This window comes from Hypanus sabinus, chromosome 8 (genome assembly GCF_030144855.1).
Source record: "Hypanus sabinus isolate sHypSab1 chromosome 8, sHypSab1.hap1, whole genome shotgun sequence".
NCBI lineage: Eukaryota > Metazoa > Chordata > Chondrichthyes > Myliobatiformes > Dasyatidae > Hypanus > Hypanus sabinus.
This window is the reverse complement of record NC_082713.1, coordinates 49751781-49778534: the sequence shown is the minus strand read 5'-3', so window position 1 is coordinate 49778534 and position 26754 is coordinate 49751781. Positions and strand designations below refer to the sequence as shown.

Genomic DNA, 26754 nt, shown 5'->3' with positions numbered 1-26754 from the left:
TCGTGTATCAGATGAATGAAAAATGTGATGTTTGTTTTAGAATTATTGAAAGTGAAACTTCCTGTTTCGATTATTGAAAATTTTTAAAATATTCAGTTTTGCTGCATTGAATTCTTCATTCTTAACGTATATAAGCGAACCTCAGCATTTAGTTTGCAGACTTATCTGGTTGTATAACGAAATTCAGCAATTGCATAGAATTGGACATGATGCATTATATTTAGTTGTATTAATATTGTTAGAAGTTTATATTTTAACGTAAAAGGAATGTATTGGGGGGGGGGGTGCGGGAAGCAGGCGTGAGAGTGGTTGGAGAGGTCTGAATGTTTGTGGTACTAACCATCTTAAGAATTGTTAAACACATTCTGTGAAAAGGTAGATCTCCTGGGATTTAAAGTAATTCTCATTAGTGCATTTTTCCCTCCATCTAAGTGGCTTGCTTGGTTTTGCTGTAGCTTTAGATGACTGGTCAGTTATTTAATTCAGTTATTACAACACTCTAATGTCAGTCTAATATAATGAACGTCAGTTTGATTATCATCAATTGTTTAAGGGGTATACAGATATGAAATTTATGTTACTTTTATTGTTGGAGTGTAACACATTAGAGACAATTTGGTTTTATTATTTAGAATGTTGCACAGTCTCCTGTCCATCCAAAAACAGGAAAACAGGTAAATTAGGTTATAGAATCACATTTTCCCTACCTTCTTCCCTTTATTCCATGATCTACTGACCTTTCCATCACATTCCTCCTTCCTCAGCCCTTTGCCCTCTTCCATCTATCAATCCCTGCTTATCACATCATCCTCTCTCATCTCATCTCACCTGCATTCACCTATTACCTGCCGGCTTGTACTCCTCCCTCTCCCCTTATCTTTTTATTCTGGCTTTAGTCCTCTTCCTTTCCAGTTCTATTTCCCTTCATAAATGCTGCATGAACCGCCAAGTTTCTCCAGCGCTTTGTGTACGTTGCTCATAATTTTCAGTGTCTACAGAATTGCTTGCATTTTATAAAACCATGAGATATAGGAGTAGAATTGGGCCATTTGGCCCATTGAGTCTGCTCACCATTCAGTCATGGCTGATCATTTTTTCCCCTCCTCACTCCCACCCCCAGGCCTTCTCCCCGTAACCATCAAAGCCATGTCCAGTCAAAAACCTATCAAGGTCTACCTTAAATACACCCAATAGCTGCCTGTGGTAATAATGTCCACAAATTCACCACTCTCTGGCTAAAGAAATGTCTCCAGAATTCCTTTGTACTTTATTATACAGAATGGAAACAGACCTTTGTCAACTCATTGCCTTCCTTGCCTGCATCAAGGAAGTGAGCTTAGTCCCTGCTTAACTCCCTCTATACTAAAGACTGTGTGGCTCAAATGCTCTCTATAATTTTGCTGATGACACAACTATTGTTGGCAGAATTTCAGACATACAGAAGGCATACAGGAATATCTCAGATAGTTGAGTGGTGATGCAGCAATAACCTTTCACTCAACATCAGTCAGACCAAAAAAAAAACTGATTCTTCACTTCAGAAAGGGTAAGATGAGGGAACACACACCAGTCCTCATAGAGGGATCAGAGGTGGAAAGAGTGAGCAAATTTCAAGTTCCTGCATGTCACCTTCTCTGAGGATCTATCCTGGGCCCAACATATTGATGCAATGACGCCATTAGGAGTTTGAGGAGATTTGGTTTATCACCAAAGAAATTTAAGAAGTTCTACAGGCATTCTAGCTGGCTGCATCACTGTGTAATGTGGGGGGAGGGCTACTGCACAGGACTGAATGAAGCTACAGAATGTTGCGAACTTAGTCAGCTCCATCGTGAGCACAAGCCTCTGTAGAATCTAGGGCATCCTCAAGAAAGCGGCATCCATCATTAAACACCCTCGTCACCCCGGACATGCCCTCTTCTCGTTGCTACCATCAGGAAGGAGGTACAGGAGTCTGAAGGCACACACTCAATGTGTAAGGAACATTATTTTCCCCTCTACCATCAGATTTATGAATGGACTTTGAGCCCACAAACAATACCTCACTACTTTTTGCACTACTTATTCAATTTAACTATTCATATATACACAGACTGTAATTCTGTTTTTATTAAAATGTATTGCATTGTACTGCTGCCACAAAAATGACACATTTCATGACATACGCTGGTGATGAGAAACCTGATTCTGATTCTGTATACTATCCTATAGCAAACTATAGGCAGCAGCTGGAGGCAGATGAAAGATACCTAGGAGACCAAGGACCTAAGGTGTGGAGAATAGTGTGGCAGAATTGGAGATAATTCATGTTGCCAGGTAGAATAGAAAGCCCAAATGAATACCTAGAAATTAAAGAAAAAGCCAAAATATGTCTGAAACACTCAGCAGTCAGGAAATATTTTTGGAAAGAGAAATAAAATTATTATTTGAATACAAAGAGTCTCTTGCCTGAAATGTTAATTGTTTTTCCTGATTTACTGAGTACTTTCAGCATTGTTATTGTGCAGAGCTGAAAGCAATATATTTAAATAGGGAAAACAATAACACTTCTTGAGAGGATGCAAGACATCCTTGAATATTTAAAAAAACCCTGAACGTTAACAAGTTGGAAATGGCACGGTATTCTAGCCTTCATTACAAAGGGTTGGAGTATAGAGTAATGAAGCCTTTACATAGTCAAGCCAAGCTTTAGTAAGATCAGAAGGCTGTATTGGATTCAAAGGACAAACTTGCCTTGCAAGTGAAAAGGGCTGGATTCCCTTGGTCAGAGTTCTGCGACCAAGACTTAATATGAGGTTCGATACCTACTTGAGTTTTAGAGGAATGAGTGATAAATATTGGGAATATAAGTGGATTGGTTCTGAAACAACAGAGCATGATCTCAAAGTCGGGGGTATATTTACTATATTAGGCTTGGACTCATCATGATGGCATAGATCCCTGGCTTCTTCTTACATCCCAAAGACATTATGGCAGATTAATCGGCTACTGTAAATTACCCCTTAGCATAAGGTCATAGTAAAAGGAATGGTATGTGTTACAGAGACATTAAATTGCAGAGAAAGAAGGAAATAAGCAGTGGAAATTGGGCCAAATCGATCTTCTCCTCAGTTGACTGAATGGACACATCCCGTGTTGCTGTAAGTGTAGAGTAAGATATACAAGACTGATGTTAATTGATAAATTTCTGGACACAAGAAATCCAGAGATATGGAGCAACAAATAATCTACTGGAGGAACTCCATGGGCACAGCAGCATCTGTATCACAGTCATATTATAGTACAGAAACTGGCCATTCAGCGCATGCCAGCCTAAAATCCTGCCCAATCCCATCTACGTGCACCTGGACCATAACCCTCCAAACTCCTCCCTTCCATGTAGCAATCCAAACTTAATCAATGTTACAAATGATCCTGCATTTACCACTTCCACTGGCAGCTCATTGCATTTTCGTACCACTCTCTGAGAGAAGGAGTTTCCCCTCAGACTTCACCTTTCAATCTAAACCTACGACTTCTAGTTCTAGTCTCACCCAATGTGAGGGGGAAAAGCCTGCATGCAATTCACCCTATCTATACCCCTCATAATGTTGTATACCTTGATAAATATCCCCTCATAATCCTGCACTTCACGTCCAAACCTATTTCAACCTTCCTCTATAATTCGGGTCCTCTAATCCTGGCAACGTCTTGTAAGTTTTCTCTATACTTTGTTATGTTTAGGGATATTTTCTTGAAGATCGGTGACCAGTACTGTACATAATATTCTAAATTTGGCCTCACCAATATCTTGTACAACTTCAACATAATATACCAACTCCTGTATTTAATGATTTGATTTATGAAGGCCAATGTGCTAAAAGCTGTCTTCACAACCCTATCGACCTGTGATGTTACTTTCAAGGAATTGGGAGTCTGTGTTGCCAAATCTCTTTATCCTACAGCACATCTCAGAGCCCTGTCATTCACTGTGCACGTCTCAGCCTGACTTGTCCTCTCAAAGTGCAACACCTCACACCTGTGTGCATTAAATTCCACTCACCACTTTTCCAGCTGATCAGGAGCATTCTGCAAGCTTCAATAGATCCCTTGGAGCACCATGTTCAGTTCTGGTCACCTCATTACAGGCAGGAAATGGAGTGCAGAGGAGATTTACAAGGATGTTGCTGGGATTGGAGCGCATGCCTTATGAGAATAGATTAAGTGAACTTGGCCTTTTCTTTTTGGAGCAATGGAGGATGAGAGGTGACCTGATAGAGGCGTATAAGATGATGAGGGGCATAAATGGTGTGGATAGCCAGAGGCTTTTTCCCAGGGCTGAAGTGGCTAACATGAGGGGGCATAGTTTTAAGGTGCTTGGAAGTAAGTACAAGGGGAATGTCAGAGGTAAGATTTTCACACAGAGAGTGGTGGGTGCGTGGAACGCACTGCCAGCGAAAGTGGTAGAGGCAGGTACAACAGGGTCTTTTAAGAGACTCTTAGATAGGTACACAGAGCTTAGAAAAATAGAGGGCTATGCGGTAGGGAAACTCTAGGCACCTTCTAGAGTAGGTTACATGGTCAGCACAACATTATGGGTTGAAGGGCCTGTAATGTGCTGTAGATTTTCTATGTTGTAAGTAGCCTTCCTTGATAACCATTAAACCTCCAATTTTGGTATCAACTGCAAACTTACTGATCCAGTTTACCACATTAAATTATTACTATGGATGAAGGCCTGTGACTAGCAGTGTATTACAGAGATCAGTGCTGTATCTGCTGAGGCACTGATCTCTGCAATACAACACTAGTTGCAGGGCTTCGGTCAGAGAGACAACAATTTACTACCACTCTCTGACTTCTCCCACTAATCTTGAATGTCAAGCAGCAACTTAACCTGGGGAATGTAATTGTCAGTGTTTTGCTTCAAGACCCGAAAAAGGACAGAGTGATGAATGAAAAGAACCACTATAATGAGGACAAGGGGAGGGGTGGGACAGGTGCCAGTAGATGATTGGTGGACAGGCAATGAATTAAGGATGATGGACAGATGTCCCTGGTGGGAGATGGGTGAGAAGCAAACAAGGAAAGAAAATGGAAAAATGTTGCCAGGTGATGGGAATGGAGGGGAGAGTGGAGACAGCTACTGCAGGGCGATAAGCAGCAACACAAAGGTTTCCTGTGCTGGAATCTGATAAGTAAAACATGTGATAATGGGAACTATTAGGGGAGAGGTGAAGAGCAGGTGGAACCAATTGGTGAAGGAGTGTGTGTGTGGGAAGTTGGGATAAAAGGAAAGATGGGTGGGGTAGGTATGGAAAATGGGAGCAATGCACATTATGAAAAGGGGAGGAAAGAGACACAAAATGTAAAGATAACCTGAAATTGGAAAACATAATGTTCATACCATTGATTGGTAGACTAACTGGGCAGAACATGAAATGTTGCTTCTCTAGATTATTTTAGATTATTAGATTATTATCTCTAGATTATTATTGCCTCATCTGGACAGTGGCAATGGTAAAGGACAGGCAGTTTGATGTGGGGATGGATTGTGAAATGAAATGTGGAAATGGTGTGAATTTAAAGAGCAAACACGAGGAAATCTGCAGATGCTGGAAATTCAAACAACATACACAAAATGCTGGTAGAACACAGCAGGCTAGGCAGTATCTATAGGGAGAAGCGCTGTCGACGTTTCAGGCCGAGACCCTTCGTCAGGACTAACCGAAAGGAAAGATAGTAAGAGATTTGAAAGTAGTGGGGGGAGGGGGAAATGCAAAATGATAAGAGAAGACTGGAGGGGGTGGGATGAAGCTAAGAGCTGGAAAGGTGATTGGCGAAAGTGATACAGAGCTGGAGAAGGGAAAGGGTCATGGGACAGGAGGCCTCAGGAGAAAGAAAGGAGAGGGCGGGGGAAGGGGGAGCACCAGAGGGAGATGGAGAACAGGCAAACAACTAAACATGTCAGGGATGGGGTAAGAAGGGGAGGAGGGGCATTAACATTAACAGAAGTTAGAGAATTCAATGTTCAAACTATGTTCAATGTTCTAACTTCCGTTAATGCCCTCCTCCCCTTCAGCTGTCTCTGAATGGATGGTGCATCAGAGAAACAGAAGGCATCCTTACACAAGCCAAAAAGGCAAGATATGTTCTCTAGGTAGTTGTGAGTCAGAGGGTTTATAATAGATGCCAATGAATAGTTTGCCTCCTGAGGATGGCATGGATGAATTCAGAAATGGTCCAATTACATTTATTTGAGAATAGGATGGAGCAGTCCATTAAAATGATAAGATTTACAAATTCTGGTAGCACTGCCAATGGAGTCTTTGATACACCAGAGACAGAAATGGGTCAGAAAAATGGATAAAGTGACTCACCAGCATTGTTATTGAAAGACAACACACTCAAGAGACATTATATTTTTCTTTTTCAGAATAAGGAGGCTGGGCAGGCAGCTGTCAAAACAAAATATCTTCATTCAGAGCATTGCAAAACATGTATTATATACTCAAGTGAGTGATTGATTTAGATCAATAGATTTGAGGCAGTCAAGATATTGAGGTACAAGTTCAACACTTGTGATTGAAGCTTGATGGGACAATCTCTCATACTCTTGTTATTCAAAGTAGGCTTAAAAAGGGGTTCCTGTTCTTTCTCCACTTACCGATATATTGCTAATATCGGTAGTTCCTTATTTGAGCCTTTGTGTTGATAAGGCTCTGCACCAATGCATCACTAAGAACAGACAGGAAATATGCTATCCCTTTAAAAGCCGTACTGATCTCTGGAGTATTTTGAAGCAAAACATGTCCAACATTTTGTGCTCAACTTAAACCGACCAGTTCCGTTTTGATACACCACAGATGTCAATTTGAAGGAAGGCGGTTCCAATGCTGTTGATACCAACTCGGCACTACTCTCATTGGTGACCGTGACTGTCACAGCACCAATCGCCAATTGGCCAGTTGTCAATCGCGGAATAAACCCAGGAACTGGTTGTCAATCAGCATTGACGAAACGCCGAAAATTCAGAGCTACTACAGCGCTGTCACACAATTTAACCAAAAGTTTAGTCAATAGTTGAAATCTTACTTAAAAGCACCAGAGCTACAAAGGTAAGAGGCGCCCGTCGTTTGTAAAAACACTCACTGAGTATTGATGGGGTTTCAAAGATAAATTGATGATTCCTGTGGTTCTTATTCTACGATAATAGAAATACCGGTTTAATTAATGTAAGATCATAATTTGTAAACTATCTTATTAACATTCCTATTTTGGAATTCATTTCGTGTATAATTGTCGTCTTGTCTCTCTGCTGGGACAGACTTGCATTTACCACAAGCATGAGCAGTGTGCTGCCAACCTCCATCCTAGCCGAATAAGCAGGTGTTAGAAGTTTCTGCTCTGAAACGGCGGTTGTGTTATATAGTTAAATAATTGCCTTGAGGCACGAATCACGCTCTCGTTTCTCCCTTAACTGTTTTCATTAAAGCTTTTTAACAAATCATTTTTCTCTTTAAAAGTTAATTTTAGTAAAATTTTCCTTTCCACGCCCATTCTAACGATTGAACAATCTATTTAATTTGATTTAAAAGCTTGGGACAATCATGTTATCAATAAAACTTGTAGTTCAGAGGGATAAGTGTGTGCCATATGCAAACAGTTAACCCAGTAATTGGATAACTGTATGAAGGGTAGAGGGTAACAATCTCTTCCAATATATATAGATTGGAACAAAAATTGAAGAAAGGAGAATGACTTTAATTATATGCAATAATAAGTAAAAACTACTTTGAAAGCAAAAGCATGTTAAGCAAAATCATTCTTTATCTTTTAAAAAATATTTAAAATGTGTATTAGTTTAAAATGATAACATTGAAACAAGTTTTTAATTATAAATTTTGATTGAAAAAGTTACTCATCGTATTGTGCAGAGGCACAGGAAGGAAATCATTTTAAAAATGAGAAACTGTAAACTTTTCTTGAATGCAACTTGTATGATGTTTGCCTGTTATTTCATCTAAAGCAAGGACAAATATTTTCAAGAAGGTTAAGATTTGAGAGGCTAATGTCATATTATTTATTGTCTTATAATAAACAGTTAACAACATGATAGCTGTCCATAACGTTCAAAGTAATTGCACAACATACCACATTAACCAGGAACATGGAAGATTTTGAAATATTTTGCTGCATGCACCCAAAGTCATGAAGACGGATATGGTTACAAACCAAATCCATAGAATACAATAGACATTTAGATAATTGAGTGTTGAGGTTCTTCTTCATTGAACTGATAGCTAAATTGAAAAATGTGCTGTTTGACATCTGTGGCATAATTAGAATTTTGATCATTTTTCAACATCACCTTTTTTAAACTTTACTTTCTTAAAGTAAGTTCCAGCAGTGTTCTTGGTGCTACATTTTTGGTTGGTAATATGAACTTTGTAATTCCATTCGGTTAGGTTACAAGGTATAAAGCAGTTACTAAAACAAAGTAGGGGTAAGAGTTTTTCTATGCTTATGGTTACAAATATTCTCCCAATCTGATACTGCAATGAAAGTACCAACATGTTTTTGCAATATTTATGAATATTTTTACATTACAAAATATATTAAAACATCTCTCCTCTTATAGACAGCAATTATGATGTGAATATTGTAATTATCATATCTATTAATGCTATAACTAAACTTTCTTGCTTAACTTAAAATGGGTCAATGTAAGTTGGTAAAGAAATCTTATTGCCTAATACTGAAGTGTAAAGACATGTTATGTTAGCACACTGATATTCTAGAAGTTACATCACTGTTGCCACATTGAACAAGCCAAAAGAATTGGTAGTAGAAATTAATACAGGCTGTTAACATTGCCTGCTTCATTATTCCCAACTAATCTTTCACTACAGTGCCACTTTCTTACACCAATCCCACATCTGTTAAGCTCTAATTTGAACATAATATTTACTGAGCCTGCAAGAATCTCTGGATGAAGAAATTTCTCTTCATCTCTACCTTGAATGGCCACCCATTATTTTGAGAATGTGTGACCGCTGGTTATAGACACCTCACCCAAGTGAAAATCCATCTCCTCTTCTACTCTATTAATTCTCATAATTTTCAACAGGATAACCTCAATCCTTTAAAATCCGTGATATATATACCCAGTCTACTTAATTTCTCCTCACAAGGCAAATCTGCTATCACAAATTAATCTGATGAACCTTTTGTTCTATTCCCTTTGCTGCAAATATATCCTACAAGAGAAAATCTGCAGAAACTGGAAATCACAGACAAAATGCTGGAGGAATTCAGCAGGCCAGGCAGCATTTATGGAAAAGAGTAAACAGTTGATATTTCAGGCTGAGACCCTCTGGACTATCCTGATGAAGGTTCTTAGCCCAAAACGTGAACTGTTTACTCTTTTCTGTAGATGCTGCCTGGCCTGCAGAGTTCAACCAGCATTTTGTGCAAGTTTATCCTTTCTCAGATAGGAGACACAGTACAATATCGCAGATGTGGTCTCACAAAGGCTCTATATAACTGGAGCACAATGTTTTTACTCTAGTACTCAAATACTTTATGTAAAGCTGTCCTGACTGCTTGTTGCACTTGTATGTTAATTTTCAGCAATTAAGGACGTGAACATTTTGCAATCTCTAACCATTTATATGAAGTCCATACTCATATACTTCCTACGAATGTGGATGACCTTGCATTTTCCATACTGAATTCCATTTGCTATCCCCCTCCTCATTCACCTACCCTATTTGTTTCTGTTTAATTCCCCAAACCCTCTGTTGTTCTCCTCACAGCTGATGTTCCATCAAAATTGATACTGGAATGGGAAAGCCCAGTGTTTATATTGGGCTATCATCTTAAGGCTTTTTGGTATAGCTTGACTTCAAGACAAGTGGTCCCAGGTTCAAATCTGGCTGGCTCCTTGCACGCTTTCCATCCCTTCTCGGTTGAGTGTCGAGCTTGCAACTCTGCCTTGTTACCGTCGTGCCACAAAGTTCAGAGAAGAACAAGGAAAATCCCAACAAACTGCTGCAATGTTCACCAATAGGCAAGCGAGTTGAACCACTGTGCAGCCGATCACTTTATAGGGCAATAACTGTTCACTTCATTCCCTCATGGCTATTTTCGTAGCCAGTAACATTAAAATAGTTTACTAATAATCACAACAGATGAATAAATAAGGGAACAAAAGTCCAGATGTATTGTTTCTTGAGATTACTGAAGCTTTCCGGCAGACTTTTGTAGCAGTATGATATTCCTAGGTTGAACCTTACCTTATCCTTTCCAAGCTATAATCTGGCTTTCACTGGCAAGGTTAATAGACATGAAATGTGGAAGCCTGATTTTCTTTTTGGTTGTCTTTTTTATTCATAGCACATGGAGATAGTAATTCAAAATAAATTGACATTTCAATGAAAAATAAATAAAGCCTCTTGCAATTTTTCTATAATAAGGGAGCAAGAATTTCCATTTGAAAACTCTGCCACTGAGATTCTGGGCATGCCTTTTTTCCCCTGAAGGATGTAGCAACCAAACCAACTGAAAAATGGTGGGATTGAGTAAAGCCGGCATGGATTTACTTTTTTTTTTGTCTCCTTGCCTAAAATAAATATACTTTTTCTAATGGAAGTGCAGCAAAGATTCACCAGCCAGGCTCCAAGAATGAGAAAATTATTGGATGAGGAGATGGGGAGTAAAATAGAACTATTTAGAATATCATCTCTCCATAACCGGTTAGTTTGCACTGCATGTTAGGCAAGGCTGTTGACCTACTAGAGAGATCCAATGGATGCAGGGAAATAGTTGCCCCTGGTTGAAGACTCTGGGACCAGAGGTCGCAGTTTCAGGATAAGGGATGTGCAATTCAGGATAGCAATGAAGAGATTTGACTTTAGTGCAGAAAGTTGGAATTCTCTCTCCAGAGAGCACTGAATTCATTCTAAACAGATTCATAGATTTCTTGATAAGAAAGAACTCAGTGGATACAGTAATGGTGCTGGAAAATGGCATTGGGGGAGAAGATCAGGCATGACAGACCAGGCTCAAAGGGCTAAATTTTACGTTCCTATGGTTGTGTGTCTACTATGCTTATACACATATGCATGTTTGTACACACACTTTGAATCTCCTGTGTGCATTATGTGAATGATTTGTATATATTATTTCACGCCTGCCTCTGTGTATCCATTTAGTCAGTTGTATTTGGCTTTGCTTCCCTCTAGTTTGCAAAAACAAATTCTGCAATGTGTTGTGGAAATGCTGACCTTTTAATCAGATTCGGAAACGTGGTGTAAATTAAAATCCTAATTGTTGTCACCCATGTTCCTCTCCCAACACAGGTTGAGGTTAACAAAGGGCTTTGTGCTTGGAAACAAAACACAAAGTGATTTTGACCACCATAGACTATCCTCTTGTATGTTCCCTTTGACTCCAGGCTGTTGCTATACTTTTAGCAGCTTATGTGAGCTGTCTGTGAATGTTAGTTAGCTACACTATTTAAAAACATCCCAGTGAATGATCAGCTGACAAGAACATGAATCTTCCCAGCAGTTTGCTAGAGATGGGTCAATATTGCGTTGCCTCATAAACAGAGCTGTGTATCCAGTTGTGATCACAATGAACGTTACTTCTCGTCTATTATTTGGTGCCCTCCTGACTCAACCCCCATTACTGAAACCCTTATACATGTCTTTGCTATCTTCAGCATCAAATGCTCGTAGTCTTCTTGCACTCTTGTCTGCCTCTGTCCTTCACAAACTTTAAGTGATCTTAAAATCTGCTAACCACATGGTCTCAACAGGATGCCAAAAAGTTTTTCATTTGTATAAAGAGTAAAAGAGAGGTGAGAGTGGATATTGGATTGCTGGAAAATGACAGTGGAGAGGTAGTAATGGGAGACAAGGAAATGGCAGGTGAACTGAATAAGTATTTTGCAACAGTCTTCCCTATAGAAAAAATTAACAGTATGCCGGAAGTTTGAGAGTGTCTGGGGGCAGAGGTGAGTGCAATTGCTATTACTAGTGAGCAGGTGCTTGAGAAGCTGAACGGTGTGAAAGTAGTTAAGTCACTGAACCAGATGGATGACACTCTCAGTGTTCTGAAAGACGTAGCTGAAGAGATGGTGAGGGCATTAGTAATGATCTTCAGAAGAGACATTTCATGTCAGAGAAATGTATACAATAATACATCTTGAAATTCTTCTTCTTTACCAACACCCATGAAAACACAGTACCCCAAAGAATGAAAGACAGTTAAATATTAGAACCCCAAAGCCCCCCATCAACTCCCCCTTCCCACACATAAGCAGCAGCATTGCAATGAGCCCCCCACCCCACCAGAAAAAAGCACCGGCACCCCCCACCGAGCACTCAAGCGTGCAGCAAAGCATCAATAAATACACAGACTTGCAGTGCCCCAAAGGCTACTCATTCACCCGGTATTCAACACACCAAATAACGGAAATTGAGGTGTCCCCTTTTCACGGCGAGAGGGGAGACATAACAAAGCAACTCACTGATGTATGGTGTTAAAAGTCTGTTGCGTTGCTTCTTCTGAGCTCTGTGCCCAAAGAACTTGGCTCTCTGGGCACACAGCCAGCAGCCAGCTCACTGCTTACGATCTGCTGGAGGTAGCACCGGCCTTGAATCCATCTGCCTCCAGAGCCACGAAAATTTAGCACCCTGAAGGCGCACTCGTCATATCAACTTTTCATATCAACTTTTAGGACCGAGATAAGGAAAAACTTCTTCACACAGAGAGTGGTGAATCTGTGGAATTCTCTGCCACAGGAAACAGTTGAGGCCAGTTCATTGGCTATATTTAAGAGGAAGTTAGATACGGCCCTTGTGGCTAAAGGGATCAGGGGGTCTGGAGAGAAAGCAGGTACAGGGTTCTGAGTTGGATGATCAGCCATGATCACACAGAATGGCGGTGCAGGCTCGAAGGGCCAAATGGCCTACACCTGCACCAATTTTCTATGTTTCTATCAAAACGTGGCCGGTCGTGAGGCCCCGAGAGTGGGTCCCATTTCCGCAAAGTGGGTCTTCAAAAGAACCTTGAAAAGGAAAAAAAAAATCACTCAATTCTGCAGTTGTTCCAGATGACTGGAAAACTGCAAATATCACTCTGCTCTTTGAGGAGGGAGAGAAACAGAAGAAAGTAAATTTATATGCCAGTTAGCCTGACCTCGGTGGTTGGGAAGATGATAGACTCGATTGATCTTTATGTGTTTTACGGTTACTTGGAAGCACGGATAGAGCATTGGCTGATTGGCAGGAGGCAAAGGGTGGGAATAAATGGAGCCTTTTCTGGTAGGCTGTCAGTGACTAGTGGTGGTCCACAAGGGTCTGCGTTTCAACCGCTTCCTTTTATGTTATATGGCAATGATTTGGATGATGGAATTCATGGCTTTGTTGTCAAGTTTGCAGATGATGCAAAGATAGGTGGAGGGGCAGATAGTTCTGAGGAAGCAGAGGGACTTAGACAGATTAGAAGAATGGGCAAAGAAGTGGTAGATGGAATAAAGTATTAATATAGTGAGCAGTTTTTGGCCTCTTATCTAAGAAAGGATGTGCTGACATTGGAGAAGGTTGAAGGGAGCTTCATGAAAATGATTTTGGGATTGAAAGGCTGATCATATGAGGAGTGTTTGATGAATCTGGGTCTGTACTCATGGGTATTCAGAAAAATGAGGGGAGGGATCTCACTGAAACCTATCAAATACTGTAAGGGTTTGATACAGTGGATGTGGAGAAGGTGTTTCCTATGGTGACCCAGCCTCAGAATAGAGGGGAATCCTTTTAGAAAGGAGATGAGGAGGGTAGAATTCATTGCCCCAGGCATCTGCAGAGGCCAGGTTGTTGGGTGTATTAAAGGCAGTGGTTGATAGATTCTTGATTAATCTGGATGTGAAAGGTTATAGGGAGAAAGCAGGAGAATAGGACTGAGAGCCATATGGATCAACCATGATGAAAAGTTGGAGCAAACTCAAGAGGCTCTTGTGGTCTCATGGTCTCTTGCTGTTTATCTGTTCTTATTGTGACATGTATGTATGTAGTTTAAACTGCATTCCCTTCCAGAGCTGAGCATGTCCAATGACCTTTTGCAAATTATCATTATTTAAAGTATTATTCTGCAGTTTGTTCTTTTTCTTGTCTGTGATTTAGCAAGGCTATTTTAAAGTCCATCTCACAGTTTAGGTAGGATCTTAAATATAATCATAACACCCAAGATGAGCTGTATTACCATTCAACATTACAAAAATTTGCAAGTTCAGAATACCTAAACATCCTGGTAACACACCATTCATGGCTCCAAACTGTCCTTCTAGGTGAGGTGACATTTCACCTGTGAAACTGTTGGGGTCATCTATCGTATCTGGTGCTCCCAATGTGGACTGTTGTATATCAGTGCGATCCAACGCAGACTGGGAGACGACCTCACCGAGCACCTATGCCCTGCCCTCCAGAAGAAGCAGGATCTCCTGGTGGCCACCCATTTCAATTCTTCTTCCCATTCCCATTCTGACATGTCAGTCTATGGCCTCCTCTACTGCCGCGATGAGGCCACACTCAAGTTGGAGGAGCAACAACTTGTATTCCATCTGGGTGACATCCAACCTGATTGTATGAACATTGGTTTCTCAAACTTCAGCTAATGGACCACCCCCACAACTTCACCATTCCCCATTCCTATTTCCCTCTCTCACCTTATCTCCTTACCAGCCCATCACCTCCCTCTGATGCTCCTCCACCTTTCCTTTCTTCCATGGCCTTTTGTCCTCTCCTATCAGATTCCCCCTTCTCCAGCCCTTTATCTCTTACACCAATCAACTTTTCAGCTCTTTACCTCACCCCTCCCACTTTCCTGGTTTCAGCTATCATCTAATATCTTGTACTTCTTCCTCCGTTTCCCCCCCCCACCACCACCAATCCCACTTCTTACTCTGAATTCTCATCTCCCCTGTCCAGTCCAGATGAAGGGCTTTGGCCCAAAACATTTACTCCTTTCCATAGATACTGTCTGGCTTGCTGAGTTCCTCCAGTATTATGCATATATTACTTTAATTTCCTGCATCTGCAGATTTTCTCTTGTTTGCGATCCTAGTATTCTATCAATTGTCTGTTGACTTTAGTAAGAAGGAAGTGAGCTGATATAACATGGAAGGGTGATGTCAGAATAGTTGAGTAATCAGTGTAATAATTTTTTCTCCTTGTTATAGATGGTCTGGAAGTTGCACACTTGATCCTAGTCCAGCTAGAAATTCCTGGTCTCCATCTTTCTTCACTTTTCTATGTGTCCTTGCCTAAAAATACTTGGGCCTATGAAGTTGCCTGCCTGACGCATTCTTAACTTAAAAGTTGGGCTAGTGGAGTATTTTATTTAACGTTAAACCTTTTGTTTTATTATTCTCCTAATTAGAACTGAAATTGTAGGATGGTAAAATATTTGTCCTTCTGTGGATTCTTTTGGAGAAGTCCAAAAAACTATTTTGAGATTCAGCCAAACCCTGCAGTAAATTGTTGATGGGTCTAACTCCATATCTTCTGAAATCAATCTTTGTAAAGAATCAGGTCTCAGCTAAAGTTATGTGACTTTTCTTCAATTGGATCCAGTTCAAAGAGTAATTGAATTTGGAGCGGGTCCAATGGGAAAGACAAATCCAATCCCATTCTTTCAGATAACATAAAGATCTTGGCTAAATACAGATTTGTGCATGCATGAGGTAAATCTGGTTCAGTTGTTCCTGTTTCCATTCTCTCCCCACCTACTCAGAGCATCCATGACGAATTAAGTCAACAGAACACAGAAAAGCACCAAAATCATTTACTGGATCTGTCCTGGGTCTAGCATGTAAGTGCCATTCTGAAGAAGGCATGGCAACACCTCTAGAAGTTTGCGAAGGTTTAGCATGTCATCTAAAACTTTGACAAACTTCTATAAATGTGTGGCAGAGGGCATATTGACTGGTTGCATCATGGGTGGTGTGCCAATATTAATACTCTTGAACAGAAAAGCCCACGGAAAGTAATGGCCTTGGTATAGTCCATCATGGGGAAAGCCCTCGCCACCATTGACCATATTTACATGGAATGCTGTCACAGGAAAGCAGCATCCACCGCCAATGACCCTCACCACCCAAGACATGCTTGCTTCTCACTGCTGCCATCAGGAAGAAGGTACAGGAGCCTCCGGACTCACACCAGGAATAGTTATTACCCCCTCAACCATCAGTCTCTTGAACCAGAGGGGATAACTTCACTCAACCCATCACTACATTTTTCCCACAACCTATGGACTCAGTTTGAAGGACTCTTCATCTCAAGTTCTTGATATTTCTTTGTTTAAATTATTATTTCTTTTTTTCTTTTTGTAATTGCGGTTTGTTGTCTTTTGCACATTGGTTGTTTGTCCATCCCCTGTTGGGTGGGGTCTTTAACTGATCCTATTGTGTTTCTTGAACTTATTGTGAATGCCCACAAGAAAATGAATCTCAGGGCTGTGTATACATATACACAAAATGTGCAGAAGGAGCTCAGCAGGTCAGGCAGCATCTCTGGATAGGAATAAACCATCGACATCTCGGGCACCTGCAATACCATGTATATACTTTGATAATAAATTTACTTTGAACTTTGGAAACAACATGTTGAGCTCTGTGTGAACAAGGCTGTGGGCTGTTTTTGAATTTCCTGCATGGTCTTTCTGTGGTTATCACTGTAATATCAGGAAATGTGGAACTTCTGAGGCACAGTCTTAATCCCATTTTATAGTACCGGATAGGGAAGATTACACTTGTGAGTTATCACACAGCCCCAGGACTCCACAGAGTTTTCTGATAATGATCAGTCATGTGGAACTTCTTTCTAATTACAACATGCTATTTCTGATATAATGCGGAGACATTTAACTCCCTAATGCTAGTAGAACTGTACTTTTAATTTGAAGTAGTAGCAACAGATTTTTTTTATTTCTTTAGAAATCTTTGAAATGAGTAGTTTTCTCAGGAATGGGGAAATAGCTATTTTTGTGAATTGGCAGGAGATGGTGTCAAATGATACTCATGGCAAAATAACAGGATAGTTAAGCATGCACTATAACAAAAACAACCATTACTGAGTTAGAGCCCACAGAATGACATGAGAAATAGAAGAGTAGAAAAAGTAAATGGGCATGGGGAAGAAAGAAATTTCTATTGCATTGTTATCCTGAAAGGGTACACAATAGACTGCTCACCGTAAACCTTTCAGGACAGATGTTGCTGGCACAAAGTCAACATCTGTGGACACACCATCAACACTCTTGGAACAAATTCCAATGCAGAGCGTTATTCTTCCCGGGTCAAAGTATCACCATCACATCAGTACTGATGAGTTGTCAACAGGCAAACATACTGCAGACGAGCGCAGCCCTCCCCCCCTCAATTTCCTCTGAAAACACTGACAACTGCCACTGTATGCCACAGCTGATGAAAATGTCAGTGATTTTAATTCCTGAATACTATCAAAAATGTCCTAAAAAGTAATTTTTCAATTAAAATTAGCTCAAATAGTCCTACGCATTTCCTCCACACCATACAGACCAAAAACAATATTGCCCACGTGAAAGTCACGTTAATGAGACATCAACTTATTTTATGCATCTTCCTGGAAGAGGCAACATCAGTTGTCGGTGTCACATCCTCTGGTGCATGGCTTCCTTGTACCCCTGTACAAATTTCAAATGTCCAGCTCACACTAACAATGCCAACAGTAATTCAATGCTAACAGTTCACCATAAGTAAGATTTTTCGATTATATTTATCTGAATGAATGATTGGCTGTTCACCTACAAGATAGAGTGGGGGAGAAAAAGCAACCTTTACAAACATTAGTAAGAAGCATTCTCAATAATTGGCAAATTTTATGCAGCTAGATTGTAGATTACTTGGTGTGGATGCTGTGAACACCAAGAATCGCCCCTTTCTTGTGTTTCAAACAGTTTTTTTAAATGGGAATTTTCAGATTTCCTACTCACTTGCAGGAAGGCTTGGACCAGCAGTAAACCAGTCTGAGGCCATATGATAGGAGGCATCACTGGTGATCTTGTACATTCATGGTTTACAGGAACTATGTTCTCATCTAGATTTTCTAGAGGAGCAAATGGACTGATCAGTGATATCTGTGAATTTCTGAAACCAGGATTGTAAGCTCTCCATTCTTATACTAATCTCATTGTCAAAGTAATGACGGAGGCAGATAGATTTTAGGAAGACTAGGGGCCATGCAGAAATGGAGTTGAGACTTGAAGCAGATAAGCCATGATTTAATTAAATGGCAAGGCAGGCTCAAGGGCACGGGAATAGGTCACCTTGCCTTCATTTTCTTATAATCTACTAGGAGCTTATGGAGACCAGAACACAGCACTTCTCAAAATGAGGCTTTGTTCCTGGTGTATCTCAGCTGAAGGATTCACCAGAGATTTGCCTCATTGAAATGGTCATCTGTACCCCATGCAATTTGGCCATAAACTGAGCTCAGCAATTGCCTGCCCAGATTTACCCAGGGAAAAAACAAAAATTTGGAGCAAGTTGCACTGATGAATAGACGTAACTAAGTGTTAAATCTTGAGCAGTAACTTAATTAGTGAATTGAAATTGCTTCGTTCATTCCCTGGAGAGTTTTAAACAGCTTGGCAGGTGAATAGAAACCACAAAGGAAACTTGGGAAGGAGAGGAACAAACAGGAAGTGAAAGTTAGAAAAGTAGTAATCAAACTAAATAGACAGTCAAATAGAAAATGGGGTCAAATCACTGGCAAGATAAAATGTCAAGGTTCTATATTTAAGTGCAACAAAGAATGGCATAACTAAAACTAACTTGGTCATTATAATTATCTAAACATGGCCGCAGGGTAACTGAGGCTGGAAGTAGACTGATCAAGGAAATTCAACATTTGGAAAGGATGGAACAAAAAGAAAAGTAGGGTAATAAAGCTGGAGATCAGTGTCGTGGTGAGAAACGGACTAGGTTCAGCTGAATATCATATTGTTCTAAGTCCATTTGGGTCTGTGTATTTACTGTGTCAGTAATATCGTAAATATATTGTTTGATTAAGCATTCTTTAGTCACTTAAATAATTAAGTACAGGTTGCATGTAAAAGTATGTGAATGGCATACACTTCCACGCCACCATGTTATAAGTGTGTGCCTCGCAAAAGTGAAAATGAAGCAAAAACATGCTCCCGGTCTTTCTGTGTTTTTCTTTCTATTAGTTTTATGATTTGGAGTTAAAGAAATCTAACAGTGAATTTTAAAACAAACCCGAGGTGACTAACTACCTGTTGTAGCACACTGAGATGTTTAGTTAAAGAAAGCACGGTGAGCAATGGTCATGTAAAAGAACAATACAAATTGTGCTCCTTTAGAAAGGGACAGAGATAGTCAAGTTTTTTTTTAAAAGGCAAAAAGCTGACAAATTCATGGTTCATTCACAGTGAGTATTGGTTGATAATGATCATAAATTAAAATAAAAGCAGAAATGGCTGGCTACGTCAGAAAGATACACATTTGATTGCACAAGAGATAACTGGATATTGTATTCTGAGCAAACTGAGCAGTATTTTCAAGCAAATGAAATAGCCAATGAAAAGCAAGTGCTGATTTAGTGAGTGCATTGGGCTTAATGGCTTAGAAGTTTAACTGCTCCAATCAAACCAGCCAAAATAAGCTTTCCTGATATCATGAAATTAATGCAGGAACATTTAAAATTGAAATTGTTGATTATAGAACGTTTTGCGTTTCAAAAGAAGGGGAGTCCATTTCAGCTTACATGGCTGAATTGACGAGATTGTCTGAGCATTGTCAGTCAATGTTTGGCTTATTGATGCACTGAGAGGTCATTTAGGTGTGGAATCTTACAAGAATGCATTCAAAAACAGTTCCTTACTGAAGCACAGTTCACATTTAAAAGTACAGTTGAAATTGCTGTATCAATAGAAACCATAGTGATGGCAATTGAATTGCAGTCAGGAATGAAACTGACCATGAATAAAATTGCAACATCCAAACAGAGAAACTGGCCTGACTGAAGAAATTGTGTTACCATTGTGGCAGGGGCTCATGTACACCAGACCAATGCAGATTTAAAAGTGGAACTTGCTGAAAATGCAACAAAGTAGGACACATGCACAGAGCATGTTGGGAAGACAAAAATAAATGGACTACACAAAGAAGAGGAGCAGATTAAAATGTCAAGTCACAGTTTGAACAAGAGCACTAATCTGTATGCTGTTGATGAAAAATCTCATAATGATGAGTGACAAAGTACTAGGTAGCCTTGAGATTTAAAATATGAGAACTAACAGGGGGCAAAAAATATGACTTACACCAGAATTGGAGAGCAAATTAATTAAATGGAATAGGACACTACCTTTGCTGTTTCTGTTATTATACAAGATGAGTATGAATGGTATTTCAAAGATACAGAACTGAAGCCTACAGATATTCAATTAAGAATTTGCACTGGATAAACTTCTGTGGGAATGATATTTATCATAGTGATATACAACAACCAACAAGCCACTTTGGGCTTGTATGTGATAAGAACAGGAGGGCCAGCATTGTGGGAATGTGATTGGCTGAGACAGCTTCAACTTGATTGAAGATCCAGCCACAGCCCCTGCAATAGAGTCAACTGAAAGTGAATTAAGGAAGGTACTGGATGATGCCACAGGAGTGTTCAAGGATGGCACTGGGAAATTCAAACATATCATGGGTAAAAGAGTGTTAAATGAAAGTGCAGTTCCCAAGTTTTGCAAAGTTCATCTGGTTCCTTGTACCAGCTGTGAGAAAGTAGCCAGTGAGCTCGATCACATGGCGGCTGAAGGATTTCTTTCCAAGGTTGAGTGGATGCCATGGGCAATGCCAGTGATCCCAGAGGCCAAGAAGGATGGGTCTGCCAGGATCTGTGCTGATTTTAAGGTCACTATTAACTCAGTACTGAAAGCAGATCGCAAATTCGCCTTCCTTCGCCAGGGTGGGTCCGGGCAAGCTCAACTGCCAGGGGTGAGTTTGAAGGTGGGAGTCCTGGCTCGATGTTCCGTGTCCAGCCCTCGAAGAAGAGTCCCGGCTCGATACCTGACCTGAAAGCGGAGTCCTGACTCGGTGTGTCAAGTCCATGAGTCCACGTCTCTGGCTGGGGCGATTCAAGGCCCTAGTTTCCAGGCCCAAGGTCCGCGGCGATCCAAGTTCCCTGACTCCAAGCCCAGGGTCCCAGTCATGACCGCGACGATCCACGTCCCCAGTTTCCAGGTCCGCGGTCCCTAGCTTCCTAGCCCAAAGTTCGTGTTCCCCTTGACCTACTCGATGTAAAGCTGCCAGAAATAACAATATGGCTGAGGAATAGGAGCGTTATAGAGCATAGGATAGCCAGTAAATGGTTAAAGAGGGGTACTACTGAATGTGAGAATAAAACGGCACAAATAAAAAAAATTACTATAAGCACTTCTCTTGGTATTTGAGAATAAGTGACTGAAGCAAAGAAGCGCTAGTACAAATAAGTATGAGAAATTAATAGGAATAAAAGCCAATACATTCCAAGGACCCAATGATCTACATCCCAGAGTTTGAAACACAATTCGAATATCATCTTTCAAAATTCTATGCATTCTGGATTTGTTTCTCTGGATCAGAAGTTAACAACAGGAACTACAGAGTTGCACGTGAAATGGTGGAATTGGTAATGAAGATATAATAACAAAACACAATGAAAAGAAAGAAAAAGATCGAGCAGCTCCTTCACGGGTAAAGTTGAGCATCTCCCCACCTACATGGAATGATGTTGAAGGACTTGCACAGTTTGTTATCTTTTGCACATTGGATATTTGTCTGTTCTGAAGAGTGCGGTCATTGATTCTATTATGATTCCTGGATTTACTGAGTATGCCCGCAAGAAAACAAATGGTGACATGTATGTATTTTATTAATACATTTACTTTTAGCAGAGTCATAGATTTTTGAAACGAGATAGTTGAGGATGAGATTAGTAAAGCTGAAAAGGGAGAACCAGACAAACAGAATGCATTAGACTTGCAGATTTGGGATAAAGTACAGTTATGAAATAGAAAGCAAAAAGTGGTAGTTATCAGACCCTTCTTAGACTGGGTGACTGTAACCAGTGGAAAAGTAATAAGATGGAAAGAGAACAGAGAAAATTTACAAGGACTTTGATGGGAGTTGAGGACCTGAGTTATAGTGAAAGGTTGAATACATTAAGGCTTTATTTCCCAGAGTGTAGAAGCACTGTTGCCTCCCAGCCACTCGGGTCTAAGACTGTGCAATAACTGAAATGCATCCATGCACATAGTCTTTTTTTGGCATGCAGCTAGAAAAAGTTTACAAAACGTGTACTATATTTTATTATACTGTTCAATTGATAAATAAAATCCGAAGAATGTGTTTTTCAGTTTTCATTCTAAATAGTTACAGTATGCATATTATTTTAAAAAATACTTAAAATGCCTGTGTAGTTTTCAGACCAAGTTTAAAAAAATCCTGCTCAGAACAGTGGTTGGGCCATGTAGCTTTGTAAGTAAAAGTTTTTTAAAAAGTAAAGGAAACGTTACATAGAAGAATGAGGGGAGATTTGATAGACGGGTACAAAATTGAGGGGTATAGATTAGGTAACTGCAGGCAGTCTTTTTCCACTGAGGTTGGGGAAGACTATAACGAGAAGGCATTGGTTAAGAGTGGAAGGTGAAATACTTAAGAGGAACCTAAGGGGGAACTACATTCAGAGGGTGGTGAGAATGTGGAGCAAGCTGCCAGTAGAAGTGGTGGATGCAGATTTAATTTCAATATTTAAGAGAAATTTGGTTAAATACATGGATGGGAGTGGTATGTACCATGTGCAGGTTGACAGGTCTAGGCAGAATTACAGTTTGGCATGGACTGGATGGGCCAAATGGCCTGTTTTGATGCTGTAGTTGGCTATGACTCTAAAATGCTGCAAGGATTGGTGTTTGGGCCTGAATTGTTCATAATCTATATTGATAATTTGGGTAAGGGAACTAAATGTTACACTTCTGTGTTTGATTTAAAAATACTAGGCGGTATTGTATACGCAGGGAAGAATATAAAGAGGCTTCACAGGAGTATAGGGAGGCTGAGTGAAAGAACAAGGTCAAGGCAGATGGAATATATTGTGATCTGATGTTGATTCAGCTGTATACAGAAAAGCAGAGTATTTTTTAAATGGTGAGAGACTGAGTAGCATTGATGTTCAAAGATGCTTTGTTCACATTCTGCAGAAAGCCAACAGCAGCTGCAGCAAGCAATTTAGGAGGTTGAATGCAATGTTGAGACCCCACCTGGCATATTATGCACAGTGCTGGTCTCCTTGCTTCTCATAGAGAGGGAGTGCAGCAAACATTCACCAGACAAGTGCCAAGGATGAGGTATTTGCAACATGAGGAGCTATGGACTCAACTATATTCTGTTGTGTTTAGAAGAGATATCATTGAAACTTACAAAACTCTTAGAGCTTGATAGGCTGGATGCAAGGGAAATGTTTCCCTGGATGAGGAGTACAGAATCTGAAGACCCGGTCTCCAAACAAGAACTCAGATGAGAAGGTGGTGAACTTTGGAATTCACTATCATGGAGTCTCAGTCACTGAGTTCACTTAAACTCGATATAGATGGATTTCTGGATATTAAGAGAACTAAGGGATATGGAGGTTGTGTAGGAAATGACACAGAGGTAAAATATCTTGGCCGTTAGTGGAGCAGACGAGCTACTCCAATTTCTTATGAGATGCAGAAATTAACTAAGGATAACCTTAGTGGAAAATAAAAATCACATGTAAAGGAAAGTTTGCTTGCTATATGAATCAATTTTAATCTAGCGAACTACTGTTGTGCCCTAATTTCAGAGCGTAGGCTTGGAAATGCAACCACTGTACTCCCTCAGGTGCTTTCCCTCAGGCTAACCACTGGAAGACCTTCTCTTTTGGCTCTAAGATTCAGACATCTAGTCAGGATGGCTAAAACGAACCCATTAACCTAATGGCAGCCCCTAGACTGTGAGATACTAATTGGTTTAACTGCATTTGGAGGAAGTAGAGGTGTCGAGGATAAAAGCCAATGGCTACAGAACAAAAAATCTGGGCGAGAATAGGATTGTTGTCTTGAGACATACAATGGTGTGCATAGTCTTTAAGTTGCACAACTATGGCCATATTCTCCTGACTGACATGCCAGACCTGACATAGACACTTTCAAACATGGTTCTCTTCTACATTTGGCAGAGCTTTGGACGTTGGGAACTGAGCCTCAAAAAGCAGAACCATATCTTTTCCTGGATTACCTCTGTTTCAACTGTGGTTTCATTGCCTAGAATGAGTCCTTTTCAGAGTGAGAGTGAAGTTCTTTTGGTCTGCCACTGGCTCTGAGAGAAAACGGACATATGGTCCACGTGGCATATATATGACAGGCAGGGCACTTCGCTCTCAAATGCTTTCTCATAAATGCTGTGGAGGAAGTACCAGAGATGCTGTATGGCCTGCTGACTTTTTTTCCTAGCATCTATTTTTGGTTCTACTTCAAAAATCGATCTAGAGTATTTTTTTTTCTCTTGAATGCTTCCTTATCATGAAGTTTATTTGACTCTCTTCAAATCTGCACTATCGACTGGGCTTAGCCTTTATAAACCAAGAATGAAGGCCATTAATACAAAGTGTCTCCCTCAAACAAAGTGCCCTTCTCATCTAATCTATTTCTGTTTCCTCTGATGATTTTATGCAGCACTTTCAGGTAGAAATTGGAGTCAGGGCTACTTCATTAAGACACAATGTCATTCCTCCACGAGCTTCATTCTTCCCACATTACCATCAACTCAACACCATATACCCCAGGGCAACTTACTGTGGCCAATTAATGTACCAACTTGCACATCTTTGGGATGTTGAGGGAAACTGGAACCCTTGAAGGATCTGCACATTCCACCTAGGTAGCATCAGATGTTGGGAGTAAACCGGGTCTGGAGCTGTGTGGCATTGGCCTGACAAGCTGCAGAGTTCTTCCTTGCTGGAGAATGTATGCTTGCTAATTGGTCCTATGTTACTATTAAATCTCATAAACCATCCTTCCTGTTTTTTTTTTGTAATGCCATTCCTGGTGCAAAAGGTACATTCCTGTACAGTGCAATAAAAGCTGAAATTCTCCAGGTGCTGGTGCTCACACAATGCACCAGCCATGGGTTCAAACACTCTCTCCTCTAGAGGAGAGACGCACAGTATTACGGTGATCCTGTACAGTTTGTAGGGCTGAATTCTGGTTACAGGTTATTTTGCCTATAAATGTAAGAAGTGGTCTGTAAGTGGGTTGTGCCCATCTCAGATAATTTTATGGAATGACCATGGAACAATGATAGGATGAGGAATGTATGGGGTAATTAATAGAGAGAGGGATGTAGAGGTGAGTCAGTACATGTGAAGGGTTAGCTTGCTTGCTATTCAAAAGGTGCTTCCACTCTTCTGGTCATTGATTGGCCTGTTCAATGGATGTAACATCCTTTCCCATTGGTTGGCTTCCAGTTCCAGGCACTTCAAGGGTTTAAGAATAGTATGTGCAAAAGACCCTGTCTCTTTGTTGGAGCTCATCTGCACACTGAGGTCACAATCAGTGCTGAAGAGCCTTTGGGAAGGTGCGCTGTGGATATAGGAGGGCCCACACACACACTGAGCTGAGTACCTATTTGTGGAATGTTTAGTTTTGTAGTTGTGTGACTTGAGGAAACATACAAAGTTGAGTTTGAAGTGTTAATGAAAGCTTAGTGTTGTAGATTTTGTAAGTTAGGGTGGCTTAGATGAGTATCAGTTTGTCTTAGATGATAGGTCAAGTGTTTTGATGTTTGCTTGTATGGTTAATGTGCTTTCTTAGAAACAGTGTCTTCTGTCCCACTTACTGCACCAGCAAATCTGCTTCCCTGTAGCATTTAGCCAGGAAGCATCATTCTAGCTCCCATTCCTTGAAAGAAACCCTGCCTTATTAAGTATGGACATGATATGGTATCTAATTTTTACTTCTGCGACTGCCTTGCACAGCGTTTGTTTCTTCTTTAGGTAACTTGGTCTACTGCCTCTGGTCCCTGGTCAGTAAACCAGGGAGCATGCTTTATGCTCTTGAACACAAGCAACAGCCCAGTGTGTGGCAGAAGGTTGGTGTTATGCAGGGCTGCTTTTAAAGGGTGAGTTTGCAGCTCTGTCAAAGAAGCAGCAAGTAGAGACTTTCAAATGACTGCTACCAGAAAGTTTGATGCTTCTGAAACCAAGTGAGAGAAACTAACAAAGAAGCAAGAGAAAATCTGCAGATGCTGGAAATCCGAGCAACACCCACAAAATGCTGGAGGAACTCAGCAGGCTAGGCAGCACCTATGGAAAAAAGTACTGTCAACGTTTCAGGCCGAGACTTCATTTTTTTCAGGTGGAATTGAACTCTATTTTAATAATAATTTGTGTTGTGATCAAAATGGGTTATTATCTGTGACCTGTAGTTATTTGCAGCTTCATTAGTAATGTTGAAGTTTGGGAAAGTGATCCAGAAAAAGAGAGTAATTTATTGTCATATATGCAAATAGTCAGTGAGGTTAGGTCCAATTCAGATCAGACAGTTGTTTTTAATAACAGAGAAAATCCTTTTTCTGTGACTTTAGTCTCCCAGAAAGAGAGTATCTGAAATTCTGTTTTGTGATCTTCTGCATTTTATATTTTTTGC

General features: G+C 40.3%; 1 protein-coding gene across 1 annotated transcript in view; it reads left to right on the top strand.

Annotated features, from left to right (window-relative positions):
- The first annotated feature begins 7055 nt into the window (after window positions 1-7055).
- Window positions 7056-26754, top strand: part of si:dkey-171c9.3 (uncharacterized) — a 50639-nt gene continuing 30940 nt past the window's right edge. The window contains exon 1 of the mRNA XM_059977141.1: window positions 7056-7097. The gene's annotated coding sequence lies outside the window, so the exon portion shown is untranslated. The remainder of the gene's footprint in view (window positions 7098-26754) is intronic.